Raw genomic sequence first — 5,886 nt, forward strand, 5'->3', positions numbered from 1 at the left:
GAACATGACACAGTTAGATATGGTTCGGTAAATGATGAGTCATTCCACTAAGCAATGTCATTTTAGGGTTATACGCTTGAAACGACAACATACATCTTGAATCTGGTTCTTGCAAAATCTATACCCAAGACTCCTTAGGAATTATAGACAGGCCGAAAGCCTAGCTTAAAGCACATCCATATTTGAGGTTGTCCGGCTTATGTGCTGAATAGCAAAGCTGGCAAATAGGATCCAAAGGCTGAGATGTGCTATTCATAGGGTATCCCAAGGAAATAAGTGGTGGATATTTCAATCATCCTAAGGAGCAAAAGGTGCTCATTAGCACTAATGCTAGATACTTGGAGAATGAGCGAATGATCCATCTAGAGTTTACGGATATTAGATTGGAGGAAATCAAGTCATATAACTTCGGGTCGAACCAAACGATAGATCAGGGCGTATCGAAACAGTTACCTATTTCGGGTACAGATCCAGAGTCTTGTCGTAGTGGGAGGATATCTAGACCACTAGAACGGTGGGTTGGAGAGTTTTTCGAGGCAGTCTCCTACTGTTTGATTCCAGATCCCACTAGCTACAATGAAGCACTTAGGGACATAGATGCTAACCAATGACATCTAGTGATGAAAGTTGAGATAGAGTCTATGTACTCCAATCAGGTCTGGGATCTTGTAAATGCACTTGAAGGGATAAAACTCATAGGGTGCAAGTGGGTCTACAAGAGAAAGAGAGGAGTGAATGGGAAGGTTGAAACCTTCAAGGCAAGGTTGATGGCAAATGGCTATAGATATACCCAAAGAGAGGGTTTAGATTATGATGAGATATTTTCACTTGTTGCCATGCTGGAAGTCCATTCAGATTCTCTTGGCTATCGCATGTCATTATGACTATGAGATATGACAGATAGACGTCAAGACTGCGCTCTTGAACAGTAGTCTTGATGAGAGCATATGTATGGTGCAACCAGATGGGTTCAATGCGAGGGGGCAAGAGCATATGGTCTGTAAGCTTAAGAAGTCCATTGATGGGCTTAAGCAAGCATCTCAGTCATGGAACATTTGATTTGATCAAGTGGTTAAGTCTTATGGCTTTGATTAGAACCGGGATGAACCATGTGTGCATAAGAAGTTATATGGTAAGACTGTCTCTTTCTTGGTTCTATATGTAGATGATGTCCTGCTCATCGGAATTGATGTAGGTATGCTATCATCTATTAAGGTTTGGTTGTCTAGTCAGTTCAGTATGAAGGACCTTGGTGAGGCAAGCTATGTCCTAGGGATTAAACTTTTGCGTGATCGCCATAATAGGACATTGGCCTTATCTCAGGCTTTACACATTGACCAGGTCTTAGCTAGGTTTAGCATGTAGAACTACTCTAGGAAGGGTTTTATGTCTTTCAGGTATGGAGTCGCTTTATCTCAAGATCTCTCGAGACTCTTGAGGAGGAAGAGCGGATGAGGAAGGTCCCTTATGCTTCGACAGTAAAAGCCTCATGTATGCTATGCTTTGTACCTAGCTAGACATCTACTTTGTCGTTGGCATGATCAGTAGATATCACTCGAACTCGGGACCAACTCATTGGTCGGTAGTGAAACACATACTTAAGTATCTTCAGAGAACGAGAGATTATGTCCTGGCCTACCATGTCGGGGATCTAACACCCATTGGGTATATAGACTCAAACTTTTAATCGGACAGAGATGCAAGGAAATCAACTTCCGGATACGTGTTTACTTTGTCAGGAGGCAAAGTATCATCGAGGAGCGTCAAACAATTGAATCTACCAAAGAGGCCAAGTACGTGGCGGCAGCTGAAGCGGCTAAGGAAGCTGTATGGCTCAGGAAGTTTCTAACGGATTTAGGAGTTGTACTAGCTGTGCAGAAACTGATTGTCATGTATTGTGATAATAGTGGTGTTGTGGCTTAGTACAAGTAACCCATGAACCATAAGAAGGGGAAGCATATTGAGCGGAAGTACTACTGGATCCGATAATTTGTCCAGCGAGAAAAGTGTTGCTGCAACTAATAACTTGGCAGATCCCTTTACTAAACCTCTGGTAGAGAAAGTCCTTAAGACTCACATGGAGAATATGGGTCTTAGGCACATAAGACATAGTCTGTAGTGCAAGTGGGATATTATTGGATTTGGTGTATTGGTATTGCCCAGTCTTGTAATTGGTTGGAGCCAATTCAGTACAGTATGCCCTAAAGACTATTTGTTCCTTGACATTTCGTTATGGATATTGTTTATTTTTCATTAATTTAGTAACTATACTAGACTCTATGATGTGTACGTGTATAAGGTCCATTGGATCAAGTATGTGACTTATGCACGTGGTGGATATACCTGATGTGCGGAAGGTATAAGTCATGGATACTTAAGCCTAAAGTAAATATTCATAACCGATTAATGAAGTTGGACACTTCATCTTGTAAAGGTTATAGCTTGAGGGTCTCCTACGTATGTAAGATCAGCTTGCCTTACATCGGATGGGGTCCAGACTCATAGAGCTAGTGCAGGTGGCTAGCATTGAACATGACCACGTAGAAGTGATTCCTGAACGCTCTCACAAAGAGGAATCAAACACTTCCACTACTGTAAAGTGTTCGTATGCTCTTAATCTTGAGCATATGTGAATGAACTTACAAAGTTAGAACCTTATGTTTTGACATACCATGGGTGAGATCTTTTATGGATCAACAACTCTGTATGTTGGGCATATGGGAATAGTTAGTGGGGACATGTACATGAGATACAGAATCGACGCCAACGAACTAATCGCCCCTTTGGGCCATCCTAGTTGATCATCTAGAAACTAAGTACTTAGTCATGTGGCTTCCAGTCACGTCGGGTGTTGGAATACTTGTAGATTATATTGGTTCAGTGGGAGACAAGTATAACACTCAAGGATGTTCGCCTTTTGGACGAGATATCGCAAGGATAAGATGTAATTGATGAGGTGATAGCCATATGGGACCTGGCCTCAATTACGGGGGTTACGTAGAGGGGCAGCATGTAAAGACACTTACAGGTCAAGGACAAGGGTTGTGCTCGACAGATCGGCCTTTGTAATTAATATAGTGCTTAACTCTGGAATGCGGCTCTGTTTACATATTGGTAATAACTAGAGTCAAAATGGCCTTAGTGTGTTATTTGTTTGCAGGGGCATTATGGTCATTCTAGGAGTCGGGTTAAACATGTCCTAGGTCCCTCTTCTAGCCTCATTCTCAACTGGTATATTGGTACCTACTCTCTATGTAATTGGTTCAGCCCAATGATAAGTCTAGACATGGGCTTAAGTAAGGCCCACTTGGGCTTGGCCTATTTATTCTTATATATAACATATGAGATAAGATTTTTGGGTGTAGGTGAAAAGTGATCGGACACAAGCAATTAACTGCCCACACAGTTGAAGACATAGAGAGAATGAGAGAGGAATAGAGGAGAAGATCGGGTAGGGGCCGGCGATGATCCAGACGACGATTGGCCAACGATCAAGCATCATCCTTAGTTCCTCCTGAGATTCGGGACAACCCCGATCAGCTTGTACTAACCTTGTGGAGATTGCAATCCGCGAAACGAGATATCCAATGAACCGATTACTTGAGTTGCTGCGTGTTCGTATGATTGATGATCCTAAACAATTCTATAGAAACCAGAAAGCCCATGTTGGTTGCTCCTCCCTAACCAAGCCCCGCCACTCCATTCAACGGTTCGTGCCTTCTCAACAATTCCCTTGTTGCCCTCTCTCCCTTCATGCTTTCGATGTTTACTCGCCTAACCACTCCTTCGACAACCCTCTTCGTCGCCCTCACGCTACTGCTTAGTCTCTTTTACAGTTGCCAGCCATTGTCTTCTTCCAATCTGTTTGTTGCTTTCACCGATTCACCTGTCTTGCCTATTCCATCGCTGCTCCAGATTGTGCTTATGGTGGATTATAGAAATGGATAGCCTCTTCCCCTTCCGCTAGTCCTCGCATTCTATTCCTTGTAACTAATCCTTCTACACATTCTTTTCAATCTTCCGCCTCTAAACTGTACGCTGAAAAACTTGCTCCAGTTTGCTAAATGAGGTTGGATGATTTAGCCATTGAGGCCGTCGGTGCTGTTGATTACTTGGAGTATATATGAGTATATTATAGTCTAGCATTAAGATTGATAAAGTATTTATAGTTATTCCTCTTTCTCCCCATTTTTTTTTCATGCGAAAGTTCAACTGAATCATTCCATATCATGATTGATCGGCAAAAAGTATGCAACGACTATGGCAGAGCAAAAGATAAAATTCTTTGGAGATGGGTTTCAAGGCGTTCGACTATCAACTTAGGACAAGCCCTTATCTTCTTCTATGGGAAATGGAGTTAGTTTCGTTTCAAAATTTCTCTCCTCGAAGCTGAGCAGAGGATGAGAATGCACAACCTCTCGTGGATCACTTTGTGAACCTCAATTTTAAGGGGGATGCAAGCGACAAAGATTTCTGGTATTCCCTTCTTTCCTGTGGACATTATTAAGGATCAGTTTTAATGATTTTCAAAATTTTGACATTCAAGGATCTTAAGATAGATGAAATGTTATAAAACATGCTTCAGTTAGCACTAATCATAGTAAAAGCTTCCCTCTCAGCACTTGTAAAATAACACCCCATGCCAGAAGTTCAAGATGAGGTTATCTTCTTGTCCTTTCATAGTTGCAATTGAGTCAGTGATATCGGGCACATTTTCTCAAATAGTTTTATCTTTATGAGCAGTGATAGTGGGACAATTCCAGTTGGATTGCCTTGAGTATTACATACGAGAAGAACTGAACAAGACGGAATCTCAAACAAATGGTTGTTCTTGATAAACTTAAGGTGCATGCCTGATTTGTCATTGAACTTAATTTTTTCTCTGTGTTCATCATTGAGCTTCAGTGGTGTCTCTTCATTTTAAGGTTGTGATTACCAATTTACAAGCAGGTAGCATATTAGAACTCAATGCAAGGAAATAGCCTGAGGCTAAATCGGATGATGTTGTTTATAAGGTAAATTAAGAATACAAGCTGAATGATCGAGTTTCTACATATAGCTTGATTTTCAACAGTGGTTTTGTGTTAGGGTCTTTTTAGTTGAGATACCAAGATCCATAAACGTGGACTTCGTAAACTTTCGGAGCATATATATATATTTTTATTTATTTATTCCTTTTATTTGTTCGTTTTTGTGGAGCCGTCATTTGAAGTGCTTAGAGGACACTTAGAGGTTCCATTGTCCAAGACAACATACATAGTACAATCTGATTTCCCCTTGAAAGACTCAAAATATTACTATGGCCTTGCTCCTGGGAAATTTGTAATGTAAACATGAAAACGTTTTCAACCAGGCTCAACCAAACGTGACTTTGATGTTGACCATCATATCACAATGTAGATATGATTTCCTGATACAGTGCACAGAGGTTATTCGGGCAGAGTATGATCCCTCGAAGACGATGAAGCCAAAGGTCCTTTTGTATTCTTGCTATTTACTACTGTCAATGCAAAGTTATATCTCAAGACTCATGGCGCCAAGCAGTTTCGTTTTATAAATAAAAGGAGAGGAATCCAAGCAGTTTTTACTTTGTTTAATTCACATCTATAATTTAAATTTATGTTATTTTCAGGGGGTGCTTCAGTCGATTGATGAACCTTCTACTAATGTCTTCAGGTGAATGTGAAATTGTTTGACAAGTTATTTAAGGTTTGGAACATCTTTTGGAAAGATTCCAATGGTTTATATTCTTAGCTCCTCCTTCTTGTGCAAAAGAAGAGGGAGACTTACTAAGTTTATCCATTTCGATGAAACAAGATCCTGCTGAACAAATTATCAAAGAAAAGAATCCTCTTGAACAAATTAACAAAAAGAAGAATCCTGTTA

At 40.6% G+C, this 5,886-nt stretch overlaps 1 long non-coding RNA gene across 1 annotated transcript; it reads left to right on the forward strand.

Annotated features, from left to right (window-relative positions):
- The first annotated feature begins 3,378 nt into the window (after positions 1–3,378).
- Positions 3,379–5,597, forward strand: LOC116194902. Its single transcript, XR_004154554.1, has 2 exons — positions 3,379–4,476; positions 4,744–5,597. It is a non-coding gene; the product is annotated as an uncharacterized LOC116194902 (long non-coding RNA).
- Positions 5,598–5,886: the final 289 nt, after the last annotated feature.

This window comes from Punica granatum, chromosome 2, assembly GCF_007655135.1.
Source record: "Punica granatum isolate Tunisia-2019 chromosome 2, ASM765513v2, whole genome shotgun sequence".
NCBI classification, from domain to species: domain Eukaryota; kingdom Viridiplantae; phylum Streptophyta; class Magnoliopsida; order Myrtales; family Lythraceae; genus Punica; species Punica granatum.